General features: G+C 42.5%; 2 long non-coding RNA genes across 12 annotated transcripts in view; one reads left to right on the top strand and one right to left on the bottom strand.

Annotated features, from left to right (window-relative positions):
* LOC138847719 (uncharacterized) overlaps positions 1-18142 on the top strand; it is a 41202-nt gene extending 23060 nt beyond the window's left edge. Inside the window, exons 2-4 of one of the 10 annotated variants that reach the window (XR_016228366.1) lie at positions 14093-14172; positions 15105-15200; positions 17240-18142. This is a non-coding gene — a long non-coding RNA (uncharacterized LOC138847719). Of the gene's footprint in view, positions 1-89; positions 203-8786; positions 10558-14092; positions 14173-15093; positions 15201-17227 lie in introns of those variants that run through there. The other 9 variants (XR_016228365.1, XR_016228363.1, XR_011385663.2 and 6 more) reach the window with 9 other exon arrangements.
* LOC138847720 (uncharacterized) overlaps positions 1-20072 on the bottom strand; it is a 233576-nt gene that overhangs the window by 2519 nt on the left and 210985 nt on the right. For both annotated transcript variants that reach the window (XR_011385664.2, XR_016228371.1), the window contains one exon: positions 3143-3297. This is a non-coding gene — a long non-coding RNA (uncharacterized LOC138847720). The remainder of the gene's footprint in view (positions 1-3142; positions 3298-20072) is intronic.

Here is a 20072-nt window from a genome sequence, read left to right as displayed (position 1 = left end):
GGGTTAGAGCAGAGTTTGGGGAGGGAAAATCTGCAAAATGGTACAGGAACTGACAGGTCTGGGCTAATACCGGAATATAATCTCCAAAGGAGGAAGTTGTGGGAGACCTGGATGAAGCTCCTGGCATCAGCCTGGCTGTTGTGGCCATTTGGAGAGTGAACCAGCAGATGTAAGATCGCTCCCTCTGTCTCACTCCTGGCAAGTAAATACATACTTTTTTAAAAGGGTGGCATGGAGGGTCTACAACTGGATATCTGAAATCATAGAGCTTGATGGCATAAAAGGGTCTGAATACAGTGTGAAGTATGTACAGTGAGATTCTGAGAAAGAACTGATTCTGAGCTTCTAATATTAGCTGTAAAGCAGTGGCATGAATGTAAAGACAGGTTGGCCAGCTCAGTACAGTTTTATCCAGCTGTTTAGAAAAGTAAGTTACTTGTTGAATTATCGGGGCCAGAAAAATGGGCAAGGAGTCCAAGTGCAAAACTCTTTTGTGTATCTGCATATAAATGAAAGGGTGTAGAGGGATTGGGGGGGTGCAAGGGTTCAGGCAAAGATGAGGGCCTTTGTTTAGCTGCTTGAAACCTGTCCTGATAGAGGCAGGGGTCCCCAGAGGATATCTGATAGAGAGGTTTGGCAATAAGACCAAAATTCAGTATCCATGTGCAAAAGAAATGGACCAGTCATGAGACTATAGGTCTGGTTTTGATTGTGGAACAGGAACCTGGTCAGTTAAAGACCTACGGTCTTGTATAAGAGAGTGCATGGGTTAGGGACAACAAACAACGGGGAGTGTGTCCTCATTTATGACATGTAGATCTTGTACTGAGTGGTAGGACTCATCAGTTTTTTTTTTTAACACGAACAATTGGGGGGTGTTAGCTGGCCTGAGTAGTCGAGTGGTTATAGGTTGAAGTCTTTGTCAGGCCTGTGGATTGAGGGGATATTGAGGTTTCTTAGGGAATGAGAAGGGGTCCTTGAGGGATACTTTTTATGGGGGTATGATGGACGGCAATCAAGGAATCTTCTTGACTAGAAAGGACATCTGGAGGTTGTGAGCAGTTTGAGGTGGGTAACAGGACATGCTCAGCCAGCATGTCCCACCCAGGGAGTAGAATCAGACATGTAGTATGACAAACAAGTGAGTAAAGATGGTGGATCCTATTGAAGAGGTGAGAGGCTGGATCCTAAGCAGCTGTGAAACTTGGTTACTAACAGCCGTAGTAGAAACAAAGGAGGGGGCCAGCTGTCCTGTGTGTCCTCGTAAAGCCAAATATGTTGCCTCCATTTCCAGTAAAAGAGATCGGCTTACCTGATACTTTCAGGCGTACCCTGGGGTCCGCACTAGTGATAGTAATGGCGGAGGCTTTTTCAAACCCAGGCCCCATCCGTCCTCAATAGCAGTCCAAGGAGGTCAGGAAAGGACAATTCTGGCTCAGGTCTGGGATTGGAAGGAGTGACCCTGCTTCAAGAGGTGGGGGACATCCAGACTTCCATGTCCCCCTACCTTACAAACTGGGCACAGCCAGCAGAGTCCAGAGATTGGGGCCACGCTCTTGCCCTGCATCCTTTCTTACTACAATTGAAACAAGGCCCTGGAAGTTCAGAGGGGTATTTGCCACAGGGGTTTTTCTGGCCCCCTTGAAGTGCAGAAGCAAGTAGCTGGTATTTAGCCCAATCATTTTTGATTTTTAAATTCCTCTGCTCTATTATTAAAGACTTTGAAGTTGGGTCTTATGAGGTCTTTGAGTCTGTGGCCCATTTTCTAATTTTTGGAGCTTTCTTCGGATGTCTGGGGATTCCTGGGAAATAAAACGGGTGTAGAGGTAGTGCTCGCCTGCCTCTGACTCTGAATAACTCATTATTTTGAGGAGGGGCTCTCTGAGCCAGCTCATAGAAGTCATAAGGTTTTCATCAGGCTTCTGGGTGACTTCTTGGATTCTATCATAATGTACCACCTTAAGGACAACATTTTTCATTCCCCATAATATACAGGTTAGGAAATGGGCCATTCGTGGTTGATCCCTGGAATTGGGTTGCTAATTCCATTTGGGGTCATTGAGAGGAACTGAATCTCCTCCTGCAGCATATGGATCAGGGTAGTACATGTCTGAGGAGTCAGAAAAGGCCATGGCTGCAGGATATGGGCCTTTTCTTAGGTGCAGTTGAAGAAGAAATAACATATATATCCTCATGGGTTAAGTGATAGGTGTGAGTAAGGTAAAGAAATTCCTTGGTGTAGTTGGGCAGGGTCTATGATGGAGGAGCCTGGGTGCTTTTCAGTTTAGGCCAGAGAGAATGTTCTCAGCGCCAGCCACACTCCAGAGGGGAAAGATTGTGGTCAAAGGTAGAGAGAGCTGTGGCTGCTGTGAGTGAGAGAGAAGGAGGGAGAGGGCAGGGACAAGGGGTCTGTGAGAGAGGTTCAGAGGCGGGATGATTCCTCTGACAGTGGCTGCTGGGAGCACAAATGGGTTACAGGAAGACAGACGGGGGGGAGTACAGCCAAGTAGGAGACCAGGAGGGAGGTTCAGAGGGTAGTGAACAGGGTGGAGGGATGTTTTGCAGGGGTGAAGTCAAGCTCAGCAATTAGAGGTTTCATCTTCCCCTGAGGAGAATTTGGTAGGTGGTACAGAACTGACAAAGAGAGGGACAATTACAGAGAAAGAGAAAAGCCCCAATATAGGGAACCTTAGACAACTTCCCATTGTGATTGATGAAGTTGCCTTAAGTCTCACAGAATGTGGGAGTCAAGAGTCCCATTTTTGGGCCACTGACTATCATTATCTAGTTCACGAACTGCAGGGGAGGAGTCATTTTGGCCTACTCTCTTTCCCTGGATATAGAGTCTTAAAATTATGGAGGAGACACCCAAGAGGTGAAACCTTAGGTGGTTTCGAGTGCAAGTTTCCCATGTGGAATGGGAGTGGGGGTGAGTTCCAGAGAGACGAGCGTTCTCAGATCTTTTTCCACCCTCAAATGGTGAGACCATCTCTTAGCTCTAGGCATCCCCAGAGTCAGAGAGGCTCAGGCCAGAAGGGGCAGCCCCCTCGGGATGGAGGAGGGAGCTTGAGCTACAGCTAGGATTTTCATACAGAGACAGAGTACAGGGCAAACCCTCTGGACAGGACTCAAAAGAACTTACCTCACTTTCCAGGATCGTGACCACTGTGGCGTGTCGAAGGCGCAGTGGAGTGGTGGAGGGTCCCCACGTGTGTCACCTCGAAATCGCCCCCTGGGTTTAGGCACCAAAGCTGTCAGATTCTCGGGGCTTTATACCCCAATAAGGTGAAGAGGCAACTGGTTGAGAGAGAAAAGAATTGTATTGAAGGTAGGACGGCAGACACGATTAAGGGAGAGCGGTGAGATGCACACTCGGACAGCAAGCAGGGGAAGGGGCATTCTTAATTGGGTTCCGTTGGCCAGGTGTGAAGTTAACAGTTCCCCAGCCAGCAAGTCCTAACATACAGACATAGTTTTTAAAAGGGATGATTTATTTATTTGAAAGGTACAGAGAGCGCTCGATTGATTGATCTACTTGCTGTTTTACTCCCCAAATGCCCCCAAAAGCCCCCAAAAGCCCAGGTAGGCCAGGCCAAGCCAAAGCCAGGAGCCAGGAACTCCATTTGGGTCTCCCACATAGGTGGCAGGAGCCCAAGCACTTTGGGTCATCATTTGCTGCCTCCCAGGATGAACATTCGCAGAAAGCTGGATCAGAAGCAGAGTAGCCAGGACTCAAACCAGGCACCCAATATGGGATGCAAGTATCCCACACAGTGGTTCAACCCCAGCTGTGCCACATCTTCCAACCCCCAAGTAGCTATCCTTTGGTGTTTTCCTTCTTCCTATTCCAGAGTTTTCACCATATACCTTAAAGATGTTAACTCTTCATATAACTACGAAGTGACTCAAAGCCCTTAGATGATATAGGGTAAGGAGGGGCAGGTCTCCTAGCAAACATATTTAAATCAGTCAGTGAGTAGTTAAAAGTTTACAATATTTAGGTCTTGAGAAGAAATCAAGTAATTATTTTAAAAATTCAGATTTTTCTGTATCTTTTGACCAGCTATTCTCCCCAAAGGGCTTTTAACTTTCAGGGGAAAAGCTAATAAAAAGCATTTTATCCTACATTGCATTAAAGAGTCCCCACTTCTGAAAAGTCATTTTTATCTGTATTTCTCTAAATTTTCCTTTTATGTTGATAATTTGCCATTGTCATTGTAATGACATATACCTTCTGACTCTTCAAAAAAGTTTTATTGTTGCAGTATTAATATTTTATTAGGCTACAGGGTTTTGAAAATTACTACCCCATATGTGATAACAGTGATAGAGTAGCACACATGCCTGATAAAGGAGTGTTCTATTTCCAAAAGAAATTACACAAGACAAATACTTATTTTCATCATTTATGATCAAGGGCAAATTACATAGGTTAATTATTGTCTCTAGAACAAAATTAATTTTTATGGTTAGGGAGCTGATCCATCCAAGTGGGGGATGAAAATATTTCCCTACTCCTTTCTTAGGTCAGGGCTAGGACCTCCGTAACAAAAAGATAGATTAAGAAGAAAAAAAGCATACCAATGTATTTCATGTAAGTTTTGTGTTGGAACCTTCAAAAGGAAATGAACATCTGAAAAAACAGTTAAGCTGAGTGCCCTTTATCCAGTAGATTTGATGAAGTATGGAGAGTTGGGGAGAACTATGATATGACAAAGGGGATGAGCTAAATGTAGTAAATTGTGTGTGTGTGGGGGTTGCTTAACAAGACCCGTTTGTTCAGATTCTTCAGTGTCACTGTGGCTGCAGAGGTAAGGATGCCCCTTTCCTATAGGGAGGGCACTTCTCACCTGAGGGTGTTACGTTTTGCTTCAGGAGAAGGTCAAGAAAATCCTTTCTGAGTTTGCTGGACCTGCTACAGAGGACTGGAGTAGGCGAGAAAGAGACCTTCCTGCTTCTGCCATTTTCTCAGATTCCTTCAGTGTAAAATATTCACTGGGCCAATGCTCTGAATACGGTCATCCATTTTTAAAAAAATAACTTTAGGAGGCTGGAGTTGTGGCATAGTGAGTTAAATGGCTGCTTGCAACACTAGCATTCCATGTCAGAGAGCCAGTTCAAGTCATAGCTGTTCCACTTCCAATCCAGCTTCCTGCTCATGCACTTGGAAAGGCAGTTGAAGATGATTCACCTACGTGGGAGACCCAGATGGAGTTTCTGGATCCTGGCTTCAGGCTGACCCAGCCTTGGTTGTTGCAGCCATCTGGGGAATGAACCAGTAAATGGAAGACCTCTGTCTCTAGGTGTCTTCCTACCTTTTAAATCATTCAATCTTAAAAAAATTTAAAAGCATATTTATAGTACAGAATCTATATAAAGAAAACTAAAATTCTACTTCAGAGCACAAAACCAAAACAAAACCTCTTGCAATCAATTTAAAGATATATCTGATTTTCTAATGGAATGAGTCAATATCTTAGAAATACCAATTCTCTGTGCTATCAGAAGTTAAAGTATTATCAAGTGACTTAATAAAAACAGCTTAATTCTGGCACTTAATAGAAAGATAGATCAATGCAACAAAATAGAGTAAAAAACAGAATAAAACAATTCAGGGATTTAGTAAATCACAGGGTAAAATTTATATCAGTAGAGATAAAATGGATTATTCAATAAATGATATTAGAACAATGAACTACCTGTCTAGGGAAAAATAAAATTCATTCATTTCTCTCTACAAAGATAAATTCAAGATGTATTAAAATTTTAAATATAATAAAATTGAAGCAGGAAAACGAAGTTCTCTTTTTTAAAGGCATAATTTTGAGTAGGAATGGCTTTTATCGTTGAGATACAAAAGCCAGATATCATAAAACTGTGGCTCTCAGCCTTGGCTGCATATTAAAATCACCTGAGGAGCTTGCAAAAAGTTTCCTTCCTTGGACTTCACTCTAGATGAAATGAATAAGACCTTCTGCAGAGAGGGCCCAAGTCTGTCTATGTGTTCATTTAATTGTTTCATTGATTTTTTTAACATTCTCTGGATTATTCTGATGCATGGATAGGTTTGAGAACAATTGCTATAAAATAAAACCTTCAGATTGTCTCCCATACCATTCTGGAAACTGTTTCAGACATTCTTTGCCAAGAGTGGTCCATCTGCCATTTTTACTTTGCGGCTGCCACACTGCACACTTATTTCTCAGAGGCTTGCTGCCTTCTTGGCCCTCACCCAGCAATAAAAGGACAGATCTCCACTCTCAGAATCTTTTAAGCATGCATCACTAGGCCTGCAGGCAGGAAACAGAGCATGCTCAAATTGAGTAATTTGGGAAGAGTTTTATAGAGATTTATGCAGATGGAATCCTTGGTTTCTTAACTGTTATGGTTACATGAATCTACACATGTGATAAGATTTTATAGGACTGTAGCAAAAAAAAAAAAGTACATGTGAAAACTGGTGAAATCCGAGTAAGATCTGTAGTCTACGCAATAGTATTGGGCCAATGTCAATTTCCTTATTTTGAACATTTACTCTTAAAAATGCAAGGTATTGTCAATTTAAGAAGCTGAGTGAATGTACACAGAACCTCTCTGTACTATTTTTACAACTTCATGTGAATCCATAATTTCAAAACAAAAATATCAAAAATGAGAGATTATATGAAGATGTGAAAGGAAAGCAAGAATGGTCCAGCAATCCGACTCAACAGTTGGGCCCAGTTTTCTACTCCTAGCCTGAAATAATGAGATAAGTTATTAGAACTGTTAGGGGGTGGGGAGAACAAGTTTTCTGGGAAGATACATCTGACAGGTGCTATGACCTTCAAACCAGGGATGTCAAGTAGGCCAAGACATCAAGTTCATTAAAATTGGACCCTGGTTGTCTGAGATTGAGAAAAATTAATTTGGGATTCTGAGAGAAGTAAATTTTGACAGGCAGAGTGGACAGTGAGAGAGAGAGACAGAGAGAAAGGTCTTCCTTTACCGTTGGTTCACCCTCCAATGGCCGCTGTGGCTGGTGCACTGCGCTGATCCGAAGCCAGGAGCCAGGTGCTTCTCCTGGTCTCCCATGCAGGTGCAGGGCCCAAGGACTTGGGCCATCCTCCACTGCCTTCCCGGGCCACAGCAGAGAGCTGGCCTGGAAGAGGGGCAACCGGGACAGAATACGGCGCCCCAACCGGGACTAGAACCCAGGGTGCCGGCGCCTCAGGCGGAGGATTAGCCTATTGAGCCGCGGCGCTGGTCCTGAGAGAAGTAAAGTTTTGAAGCTGTATTAGAAGGAAATTTAGGAGGCAGGGACATTGGCTCATGATTATGGAGGTTGAGGAGTCTCAAGATTTGCAGATTGCCAGTTTGAGATGCAAGGGAGTTAACAATGTAGTTTCTAGAGTCTGGGAGCTGGAAAAATTGATGATGCAGTTCCAGTTTATAAGACCCAAGACAAGACAGTATTTCAGCTTGAGTCTGCAAACTAGAATAGACTGATTTCCCAGCTCAAAGTAGTCAGGCAGGAGGAGGTGCTACTCCCCTCTCCCCCCCATTTAGGCCTTCAACTAAGTGAATGATGGTCATCCACATTAGGGAGGGAAATCTGTTTTACTCAGTATACCAATTCATATGTTAATCTCATCCAAAAATACTCTCACAGGCCCACCTAGAGTTTGACCAAATATCTGGGCATCCTGTGGCCTGGTCAAGTTTACACATAAAATTAACCATCACAGTACTGGATATACAAGTTTTTCTTACCAAGGAATAAGTTACCAGAATAAACAGTTTCATGTCCCATCACTTTGTCTCACTAATAGTGAGATAACAATGAGAAGAAGACTCTTGGATATTGTCATCGGAAGAGTCAGATAACATTTGAAGATAACTTTCTCTGACTCATGCTGGTCATCCTTCCTAGAAGAGCTGAAAGTTAATTGCCTTCAAATGTATTTTTCCCTGAGTGATAACTTGAAAATGTGCTCACTGGCTTAAAAAGCTCATCTATACTTTAAGTTGGTCCCAGTAGGACTGTACATATACGTGCACATCATGTTGCATCAGTAATCACTGATAGAAACCACACAGTGCTTTAAATCCAAGAAGTGGCGACTCAGAGAAGTAACACTGTGGGCACCTACATTGCCCATGCTCTTGTAAATCAAACATTCCTTCTGTTGTTTTAGGAAGAGGGGGTGGCTAATCTTAAATCCTATTAAGCATGCCATAAACTACAGCTAAATTACAACTTTTGCTGCTACTGTCACTTTTACACTCAAAAAGCTTGGGTTCCTCCTAGATCCTCCATTGGCAGGGAAGGTAGGCTGAGACCACATTTAAGATATGCATAGAAAACATCCCATTTTGTGCATTTATTCAGTTAGTCACCTTATGTTTAAAACCATGGTGTATTAATATTCAATGGGATAGCCTTTCAGACAGAAGGAGCAAGCACGAGGGAAGCTAGATCAGACAGGATCTTCTAGTAACCCAGGAGTATTCAGAGTGAGAAGAGCAATCATATTCGATGACCTTTTAAAAAAGTTATTTCAAAAGTACAATAACAAGCTTAGAGTTTTAAATGAGCTGAAGAAACCAACAATAGCTTCTGTCTATGTCAAACATCCTAATATGTCCCCCAGTGAGCCACACTCAAATAATTTGCCCTCCCCCTTGAGTGCCGGCAGGAACTGTGACTCGCTTCTAACCAGCTAAATATGGAAAATGTACTGGGATGTCACTCCCAGGACTATATTATGTAAGATTACCTTACCTTACGTAAGATTCTATCTTAGTAGACTGGAGAGAGATACCCTCCTGCTGGCCTTAGAGAAGCAACCAGCCACACTGTGAACCATGTATGGAGACAGCCACATGGCAGGGAACTGCAGGAGGCTTCTAGAAACGAAAAACGGCCTCCAGCTAACAGCCAGCAAGAAGCTGAAGGCCTCAGTCCTACAACCACAAAGACGTGGATTTTGCCAACCGTGTGTAAGCTGGGAATAGCACCACCAGCTCCACAGGAGACTGCAGCAACTACTGATGACTTGATTGCAGCCTAGTGAGACCCTCGGCAGAGGACCCAGCTAGGCAGTGCCTGGACTCCTGACCCCCAGAGACTGAAATAATACATGTGGCTTGCTTCCAGCCACTGTGTGTGTGGTGCTTTCTTGTGCAGCAATTCAAAACACACAGTCTAACCCTGGTTTTCTCCTTAAGCATAAATAAAATCCCTCCCATATCCTTCCCCCAAACTTTCCTGGAGTCATTTATCTCTTGGGACATGTTCATAAGCTCAGGAACATAGACCAGTTCAGCATCAAAGACACTCTTGGCTTCTTGTCACCCCGAGTTTCCTGGTGAACATTCTTATTGCCACATTTTTTCGCCAGGGCCATTGATGAGGGAAGACAGAGACGTAGTGTCTAGATTTGAGCATTCTTCTATCAGACTGAGGTTTCCTATTTTTAATTTCCTACTTTCTGTTAGTATTTTGATGGCTCTTTCGGTTTTCTTAATGTCTGAAACTGGTGGTGAGTAAACACGCCTGTGTTATTCATTTTCATTGAAGAACAGAGTTTATCTAAACCATTGTTTGACACAGAACAGGCACATAACAGCTCCAGAGTGAAGCACAGAGTTTTTTAAGGGGTAAAACACTGAGATAAATCAGATTGCCTATAAATCATGTGCTGAGGTGACAATCCAGCCAAAGCAAGGGTCTGAGGAGGGTCAAGATTGCAATCATGGGATGGGACATGAGAGGACGTGCTGGACACTGCTGGTGTTCTTCCTGGCCCCCGACCTGATTGGGTTGTCAATCTTCCAGTTGTTGTGACTGCCAGATGCTCATGAGTCACAGCTGCCCCTTCCACACACACACACACACACACACACACACACACACACGGATAGCAGCTCATAGCCAATAATTGTCTGTGACTGGCATAGTACAAACATCAACAGGGGATGGGCATTTAGCCTAGCAGCTAAGATGCTGATTAAGATGCCCTTGTGATATTTTAGAGTACCTCAGTCCCATCCCCTGGCTCCATTACTGGCTCCAGCTTCCTGCCAATGAAGACCCTGGGAAGCAGCAGGGATGGCTCAAGTAACCGGGTCCTCATCACCCACATAGGAGACTTGGCTCGAGTTCTCACCTGCCAGCTTAAACCTGGCCAGCCCTGACCATTGCAGGCATTTGAGGAATGATGCAGCAGATAGGAGTTCTGTCTCTGTCCCTTTTCTGTGTCTGCCTGTCAAACAAACAATAATAAAAAGTCAGCCCTGTGCTTCCACATGAGACCCCACTGCGGTGCTATTCCTGCTCCAGAGCGCACCATCAGATGAGGCCGAGGCTGATCTTCAGCTCTTCGGTTTTCTTCACTTAGGTTCTATAACAGCACTCCTTCTCGAAATCTCTTGGACTTAAGCTCATTTTAGAACATTGTCTTACCCCTGCACCCCCAAAAATAAAATGTGTACCCAATAGCTATCATTCCCAATTTCCCACTAGCACTCCCCAACCAGCTTTAAAGAAAATACTAACTGGGGCTGGCATTGTGGCATGGCAGGTAAATGCTGTGATGCTGGCATCCTATATGGGCACTGGTTTCTGTCCCGGCTGCTCCACTTCTGATCCAGCTCCCTTCTAAGGCCTGGGAAAAGCAGCGGAACATAGCCCAAGTGCTTGGACCCCTGTACCCACGTGTGAGACCTGAAAGAAGCTCCTGGCTTTGGCCTGGCCCAGCTGTTACGGCCATCTGGGGAGTGAACCAGTGGATGAAGATTGATCAATCAATCTCTGTCTCTGTAACTTTCAAATGAATAAATCTTTAAAAAAAAAAACCCAAAACTACTAATGTACTCTGTATCTCTGTAGATTTGCCTATTCTGGGAAAATGGAATAATATACTGTGTGACCTTTTGTGATTGACTTCTGCCACTTAGCATAATATTGCCAGAGTTCATCCATGTTACAACATGTTTCAGTAATTTATTTCTTTTTGTTGCTAAATAATACTCTGTTGTATGGATATATCATGTTATTTATCCATTTGTCAGATGATAGACATTTGTGTTTCCATTTTTGGTGATTATTAAAAATGCTATGTGTAGTCATATACATGGTTCTATGTGCACACGTTTTTCATTTCTCTTGATTAGGAGTAGAAGTGTGAATCATGATAATGTATGTTAAACTTTTTAGGAACTGCCCAATTGCTTTCCAAAGTGGCTGTACCATTTTATATTCTCATAAACAAAATTTGAGGGCTCCAATTTCTCATTCTAACACTTGTCCACTTTTATATATATCATTCTAGTGCCATTTCATTGTGGTTTTTATTTGTATTTCCCTAATGATGTTGGGTGTCTTTGATGTGTTTATTGGTCATTTGGATGTCTTCTCTGAGGAAATGTTAATTTCTTTGCCTGTATTTTAATTAATCTGTCACTTGTTATTTAGTTGTAATAGTTCTTTATATATTCTGGATACAAGTTATTTATCAAAAACATGATTTGTAAATACTTTTACCATTCTGTGGGCTGTCTTTTTAGTTTATTGGTGATGTTATTTAGTGTTCTATTTCTTGACCTAGGTGTGGTTATGTGTATGTATTTACTTTGTGACAATTTATAAAACTGTCTGTTTGCCTGTATTGGTCATAACTGAATAACAACTCCATTTTTATTAGGAAATGTATAAGGAAAAATAAGGGAATTTTTAAATCCCTTATTAATGTAAGAGAATAATTAATTTCTACTTCAGTTCCCTTGACTCAGATCAAAGAGGTCAGGCAAAGATCATGGAAGATTCTTATAGATCAACTGATCCATATCTTTCATTTTACAGATAAGAAATATTAGAGTAATTAAGTCGTGATCATATTAGCCTCACCATATCCTGTGTTTCCGTCTTGTTTGATTCATCCCAAGTCACCACAATATATGCTAAACCCATTCTCATATCACTCTTCAATATCAACATATGTGAGTGACCAAATCCCTTACATCAGGTAATAGCAGCAATATTTTGCAGGGCAGAAAGCAACTTCTTCAGAAACCTTATAGTGTCTGTAACCTTTTTTTTTTTTTTTTTTTTTTTTTTTTTTTTTTTTTTTTGACAGGCAGAGTGGACAGTGAGAGAGAGAGACAGAGAGAAAGGTCTTCCTTTTGCCGTTGGTTCACCCTCCAATGGCCGCCGCGGCCGGCGCGCTGCGGCCGGCGCACCGCGCTGATCCGATGGCAGGAGCCAGGAGCCAGGTGCTTCTCCTGGTCTCCCATGGGGTGCAGGGCCCAAGCACCTGGGCCATCCTCCACTGCACTCCCTGGCCACAGCAGAGGGCTGGCCTGGAAGAGGGGCAACCGGGACAGAATCCGGCGCCCCGACCGGGACTAGAACCCGGTGTGCCGGCGCCGCTAGGCGGAGGATTAGCCTAGTGAGCCGCGGCGCCGGCCGTGTCTGTAACCTTTAATTGACTTATTAAATTTGTTCATTTTCAGTTTATTTGAAAGGGGGGGGGTACTTTCTACCTGCTGGTTCACTCCTCAAATGCCTACAACATCCAGGGCTAGGCCAATCTGAAGCTAAGAGCCCAGAGTTCAGCCTGCATCTCTCATATGAGTGGCAGGGATTCAAGTGCATAGGCCATTATCTGTCACCTCCCAAGCTGTGTATCAGCAGGAAGCTCGATTGGAAATAGAGGAGCTGGAACTCGGACCAGGCACTCCAGTATGGGATGTGGGCATCCCAAGTGCTGTTTCAGCCACTGTACCAAGTGTCTGCACCTGTAATCATTTGCATTAGCTAGTCTTTTTTTCTTCCAATTCATTTGTGAACAGCTATTTAATATCTACATGTGTTGAGCACCATACAAGACACAAAATATCCAGTGGAACTTCCAATGTAATGATATTAAATGACAAATTGCATATTGAAAGCATTATTTCTAATCTGTGGTGAAGGTTAGGAAGAAAATGTATAAGATGCTCTGAGAAAATAGAACCAGAGACTCAAGTTAGATCTGGGAGTGAGAAAGAGGCTCTTTAAGCAAACAGCAACTAACCTGTGTCCAGGAGGACTTAGCCCAGCAGAAGCTTTAGCAAGGACCACATCCACTACAGGCATTGAGTTTGCCTCTACGAAGAGCATCCCAATTCACAGGGGAGTGTACAGAATCACTGTGGATGGCTAGATGCAGAGGAGGAGTAGAGTTAGCTATGTAGGACTATCAAGGATGCTAAATTCCAACTTCCCTTCAGCTGGATCAACTCCAGAACTGCAAGAGTTGCTCACTAAACATATCTAGAATAGAAAATTTTACAGACATCCAAAATGTCTAACAATAATTTTGAAGTTATTTATAGATGTGCATATTATCTATATATCTGAAATTTATAATAGAAGTGAAAAGAACAGATATGCAAATTTCATGTGCTGTCTGAAGTATTGTTTAAAATGCATGTGTAGAAATATGAGCACAAACAAAATTCATAAAAGGTGAACCAGATAGTTTTGTTACTATGGTGATTTCTGGAGAATTACTACTTATTTTTAGTAATAGTTCCCTTAATATTATTTTTAAATTAAAAAACTCAAAATCCTTTCTGGAAGACAAATTATTTTAAAAAATGTGTTACTAGTGTGAAAATGTTTTCTGAGGTCCTAAGGAGAGAAAAATTTCCTTTCCTTCATCTCTACCACCAGCATCATTGAAATGGAAAATCAAAAGTTGTTCCCAGGAACAAGTGCTGGAGCCATGGGAATCCCAGTTGGAAATTTCATAACTGCCTTCTCAAACCATTGTATAGAGAAATTATGAATATAAAAGATAGATTGGTAATTGATGTGTTCTGCATGCTTTAGAATACCCATAAAGTCAGTTCCTTAAATTACTACAATTTATATGAAAATTCTCCATACAGATATTCATGTTATTTTATAGCAAATTTATTTTAAACTTCGTTTTGAAATGTGCTTAATTGACTCAGTGATTCTCCTCGGGGGTCTCCTTTCAAGATTCTGTATTTTACTTTATTACTTGCTGAGATTCTGGCCAATGTTTAAGAAATTTTTAATTTTTTTCATTTTCATATTCAGCATCCTTAAAGCATCTGAGAAAGCTTTAGGGAAGTGGTGGCTCAGCAACTTTCTGAAGACCTAATACTCACAGCTGCCAGGTGGGCATTATTCTGCTTAATCTAGGAAGAGGTACAGCCTTGAGGGGATTTGCAAAAGATGAAAAGAACTAAAATCACACTCTGAAATTACTAACAGCCTCCCGTTTGAAAGTGAAAAGCTATTTTTTTCCACCAGTGTATTAATATCTGAACTAACATGGGAGAAGAAAGGAACTTGAGTGCCTATCTCATCCACGTTTTTCTATAGTTAGTTTTTTGTTTACCTGAGAGAAAATAAAGACCACTTTTGGTCTTTGAACTCTGGTGGGTAGTTTGGGATCTTTTATTGAGTTTTTACAGGCTCCCTTTCCAAGTTTTTCCTCATTGTTTATATTTCCACCTACCTGTCCCTTTCCCTCTGTCCCCGAGTTGGGGCATTTACAGACGGAGTAAAAGGAAGAGAGGGAATAGAAAACAAGCCGAGTTTCTTGGGTGAAGAAAAAGCAGAAAAGGTTAGATAAAGGGTCTTGTCATGTGATCTTAAGGATGACTCAATATATTCCAGAAGGTCAGAAAGAGTTCATGGATCTGATAAATTTTGATTTAGGCCAGTAGAATCCTAGCCAATAAGAGATCTCTCCCACTGCCACATGTTACTCTTCTAGTGGCTAATGGTAAGGGGGATGCCCCTTACCTGTTGTGAGGCTAGTAAGTGAGGTGTCAGCATCAGGCTCCAGAAATCAGTCCAAACTAGTCATGAAACCCAAACCAAGACTAAGGAGTCACGGATGTCGAGGACTAGGTCCCAATAGGCACCTAAGAGTCTAGGAGTCTAGTAAGGAAGCAGAATGCCATCAGTTGGATCCATTAGTTTGAATGGATGGTATGGCTCTGTCACTGGCTAATGCCCTGAGCAGCTAAGAAGTCTTTGTGACTCACTTCTATTCAAGACCCTAAAAGCAAACTGATCTTCTGCCAAAGTTATTTTTCAGGTTTTCAAGTCACCTTCCAGGGAGAGATGCAGTCACCGGCCACCCAGGACTGGTCCAGACCCTACTGCAAGAGCAATACCTGTGCAGATGCCAAAGGTCACTCTTTACTTCATTTTAATGCTAAGATCCTGTCCCAAGAAGAACATAAGCCTTATTACCATAACATGCAACCTATGTCGGAGTATGTTTCTGAACATATGCAATGATAAGAACTTGCCCTCTTAGATATTCATCTCCCCCTAAAATAAAAGATACACATTTCCCCCTGCTATGGAGTTACAACTTTGGAAATTATTCTGCCTGCCCCCACTCATGGCCTCATTTACTGTCAATAAGGTACTTTGCATGACAGTTCCTTCTGGTGCATTTTTCAGAACTCGCCAGAAACTGGGCCCACAATTTTGGTAACAGCTCCATGTGATGGAAAAATAGAAAATCATAAGATGATTTTGGAAAATCTAGCTAGAAACTTGTCATTCTAATTGTTTTCACAATATATGTCATTGAGAGCATCAATAACATCAACAGGTTCTTATCCATGAATCATTCTAAGAACAAGTTCCCTCACTCAACATGCATACTTCTTATTTAATAGATACAATGATGAGGTAATTTTTTTAAAATTTATTTTATCCATTTGAGAGAGGGAGAAAGTGAGGAAGAGGGGGAAAGAGAGAGAGAGCTTCCATCAACTAGTTCACTCCAATGGCCTGGGCTAGGCCAAGCCAAAGCCAGGAGCTCCATCCACGTCTCCCACATGTGTGCAGAGGTCCAATCACTTGGACCACCCTCTGCTGCTTTCCCAGTCATATTAGCAAGGAATGGGATCAGAAGTAGAGCAGCCAGGGCTCGAACTGGCACTCATATGAGTTGCTGGCATTGTAGGTGACAGCTGAACCTATTATGCCTCAATGCCAGTCCCCCTCCCCATTTTTAAAAGTATTTATTTTATCTATTTGAAAGGCAGAGAGAGAGGAGGTAATTTCATGAACACATGAGTAATTACATAGCAGTGGCTAAAGAAACTAGGTTCCCAATTGGTGACCCATAAAAATGTGTCTCAGGACCATTTATACATTGAGCATTAGTCAAGATTCTTTTTCGGGGCCAGCACTGTGGCACAGTGGGTTAAAGACCTGGCCTGAAATGCTGGCATCCCATATGGGTGCTGGTTCGAGACCCAGCTGCTCCTCTTCTGATCAGCTCTCTGCTATGGCCTGGGAAAGCAGTGGAGGATGGCTCAGGTCCTTGGGTCCCTACACTCATGTGGGAGACCCGGACGAAGCTCCTGGCTTTGGATTGGCACAGTTCCAGCTGTTGCGGCCATCTGGGGAGTGAACGAGCAGATGGAAGACCTCTCTCTGTAACTCTATCTTTCAAATAAATAAAATTAATCTAAAAAAAGGATTCTTTTTCTTGGAAAAAACTAAATCCCAAATCAAAATACCACAAAGAACAAATACCTCCTTTCTACTACCCAGTGTCTGTGATAGGCTTTCTGCATGTCAGGTGAGCAAACCCAAATTGGGAGCTTCTGTAGCAACTCCTCCAACCAGTTTTGTAGGTCTTTTATATCACTATTAGAGGCGATCTTGCTGCACATGGTAAGTTAATCATGTTTCAACAGTCCTGGTATGCATCCTAATGCAGAATCTAAGAAGAGGAGTCATCCCACACTGAATCTGGAAAATTCTATAGAAAAACTATAACTGGCCTAGTTTAGGTCACATGCCTACATCTTAGACCTATCTCTGTGGTTTCTGTGTCAAATGCCCATTCCTGTGGCAGGGGAGGACAAGGTACTGTCACTTAAAACCAGACAAGAATGCACAGCATGGGAAAGGAATTTACCACAGGAAATAGAAGAACTTGAAGGCATATATGAAAGGATCATGGGCAGATGATGAGACTAATAACTACCTGAGTCCTTGTACATTTTCCATCTTCCATTTTGGCAAAGAATGCATTGCTTGTGAGGCTAAGTTGAAGCCCCGTTATGTCCCCATAAACAGGTCCTAATACTCAAAAGCCCCTGCTGTGTTTCCTCCTTCCTTCCAGGCCCTGTCCTTTAACAATAGGTTCTGGCCATTAAAGTTAGGTTACTAAACCACTATTTCTGGAAGTTGTTTTTGCAGAACATCACCATCAAGCTGGACTACATCAGTTGCAACTAGATCGTGGCTGACCAGCTGAGCTGCACATGTGCAAAAAGGAGGACAGCAACCTACAGGGAACACCCAAAACAAAACTGCACCTGGGCCTACCAAACCAAAAACTGGAGAGTGAACAAAACAGAAGAGAGGGGTGGCTTCAGAAAGCGAAGGCTCCAAATGTTCTGTCACCAGTTGACTGGACTTTTTTTCCCCTAATGATCCATACCTGGCCCTACTCAATCAGAAATTCCCTTAATAATGCGTCAGTGTCCCTACTTCTCTTTCCTGATCCCACAAAACTTTACCCAGATTCCCAATGAGGCGGGCAGATTTGGGTTTTACCAAACTTCTATGCTGGCTAGCTACACACACACACACACACACACACACACACACACAGATAATTTTCTTTTCCCAAGAGATTCAGTGGTAGAGATTCAATCTGTACACGTTGACACATTGATATGAACATACTTCATTCAGTAACAAAGCCACACTAAACTACTGTCAACAATGGTGTTAAAGCATTTATCCAGTGGTATCATCTATTTACAAACACAACCAGACTCTCATTTTTTAAATAGGAGGGCTGAGGGTATTAGTAAAAACGTAATCAATTTTAACATCTTCACACAGTCATCACAGCTGCAGTGGGGGTGAAGTATAGAACCAGAAAGTTCAAAGCTGACTAAAACCTCTCTTCCAACACCTCATCTCACAAATGAGGAAGCTGTGCTTCTGAGGCATCTGTCCAGACGATTTTCAAGGTTTGCAAGGAAGAAGTACATGATCAGAACAAAGATCTTCTGTCACACAGTCTGGCATTCTCACTGGAGAGAAGAGCATCTAAATAAAAATAACAAGTCTTCCTTTCAACTTTTAAAATTGAAGAACGTGGAATGTGGCTTTCACAAAGAATACGTGCTTATCCACAGAAAATTTCATTTTCTGCCCATGACACTGATTATATATTTGTTCAAAGTTAAGTTATATACACTAGTGGAGCTCTTTTAAATCATCAAAAAATGTGCTTTATTAAAAATAAGGGAGAGCAACAAAAAAACAGAATACCACAAAAATTGGTTTTAGAAAGAAGTCAACATGATATAGATTGAGGTTAACATGATTTTAAATTATAAAATTTCTAAATTATATTTAAAGATTTTTTGTGATTTTTTTGCAAGAGAAATACATACCGAATTTAAATTTAACAGCCAAGTCTATACATCAAAAACAGGAATTCTAGTAAAATGTTGCTCTTTTATGACAAGATTAAATGAGAACAGAATATGGAAGGCAAATTATTTGTTTTCCTGGAAACCTGAATAAGATTCACCTTAGATCAATATGGAAAAGATGGCGTCCTCTCTAGTGACTTCAGCTTTCTAAATTAAAAAGTATGAGATGTCATCGTCTAATAGTACAGGGGAACAGAGGCACTAGAGGAGAAGCTATGGATTGTCATCTCCTGTACAGAGAACAAATCTACTTTTTCCTTGAGGTAAAAGTGTCCATTGGGGCTGGCATTGTGGTGCAGTGTGTGCTTGTGTCCTGGCTGCTCCACTTCTGATCCAGCTCCCTACTAATGCACCTGGGAAAGCAGATGATGGCCCAAGTGCTCAGGCCCCTGCATCCATGTGGGAGACCTGGGTGGAGTTCCAGGCTCCTGGCTTCAGCCTGGCCCAGCTCTGGCCATTGCAGACAACTGGGAAGTGAACCAGTAGATAGATAGATAGATAGACAGACAGACAGACATAGATCTTCTCTCTCCTTCTCTCCTTCTCTCCTTCTCTCTTCTCTCTCCCTCCCTCCTTCTAAATCTGCCTTTCAAATATTTTTTTAAAAAAGTGTATCAATATAAAGCTCATTTAAGGATGAAGATGAAAAATATTGATATGGGACTTTTATTCCATGCAAACAATTTGTATACCTTGTCTCCAGACAAAAGTGGAATTGAGTGATAGAATGAATATTGACATGCAAGAATTTTTTTGACAGAGTTAGAGAGAGAGAAAGGTCTTCCTTTCTGTTGGTTCACTCCCCAAATGGCTGCTATGGCCGGTGCGCCTGCGCCAATCTGAAGCCAGGAGCCAGGTGCTTCCTCCTGGTCCCCCATGCGGGTGCAGGGCCCAAGCACTTGGGCCATCCTCAACTGCACTCCCGGGGCCACAGCAGAGAGCTGGCCTGGAAGAAGAGCAAGCGGGACAGAATCCGGCACCCCAACCAGGACTAGAACCCAGGGTGCTGGCACCACAGGCGGAGGATTAGCCAAGTGAGCCGCGGTGCCAGCCAACATGCAACAATTTTCAAGTTTGCTTTGCTTAGGAAAGATTCTGGATGTTTTCTAGGAACATTTAGGAATTAATTACAAACACAGGGGCCTAGGGCTGTGGCGTAGCGGGTAAAGCCAGTACCTGCAGTGCTGGCATCCCATGTGGGCACCAGTTTGAGTCCCGGTTGCTCCACTTCTAATCCAGCTCTCTGCTATGGCCTGGGAAAGCAGAATATGGTCCAAGTCACTGGGCCCTTGCACCCACATGGGAGACCCAGAGGAATCTCCTGGCTTCGGACTGCCACAGCTTTAGCAGTTGTAGCCAATTGGGGAGTCAGCCAATGGATGGAAGACCTCTAACCCCCTCATCTCTTTCTCCCTTTCCTTCTCTGAGTAATGATTTTCAAATACATAAATAAATCTTTCAAAAAAGAACAAATAAGGCTGGGAATTTTTTGTGGGGGTGTAGAGGAGAAAAAGTAGTTTCCCTCACCTTCAGCAAGGTTTGTGGCTAAGGTACCCATAAAAAAGGACAGGCTAACA

Source organism: Oryctolagus cuniculus, chromosome X (genome assembly GCF_051225735.1).
Source record: "Oryctolagus cuniculus isolate XC-2025 breed Fujian yellow rabbit chromosome X, ASM5122573v1, whole genome shotgun sequence".
In the NCBI taxonomy this organism is placed as follows: Eukaryota; Metazoa; Chordata; class Mammalia; order Lagomorpha; family Leporidae; genus Oryctolagus; species Oryctolagus cuniculus.
This window is presented reverse-complemented; position numbering and strand designations above follow the sequence as displayed.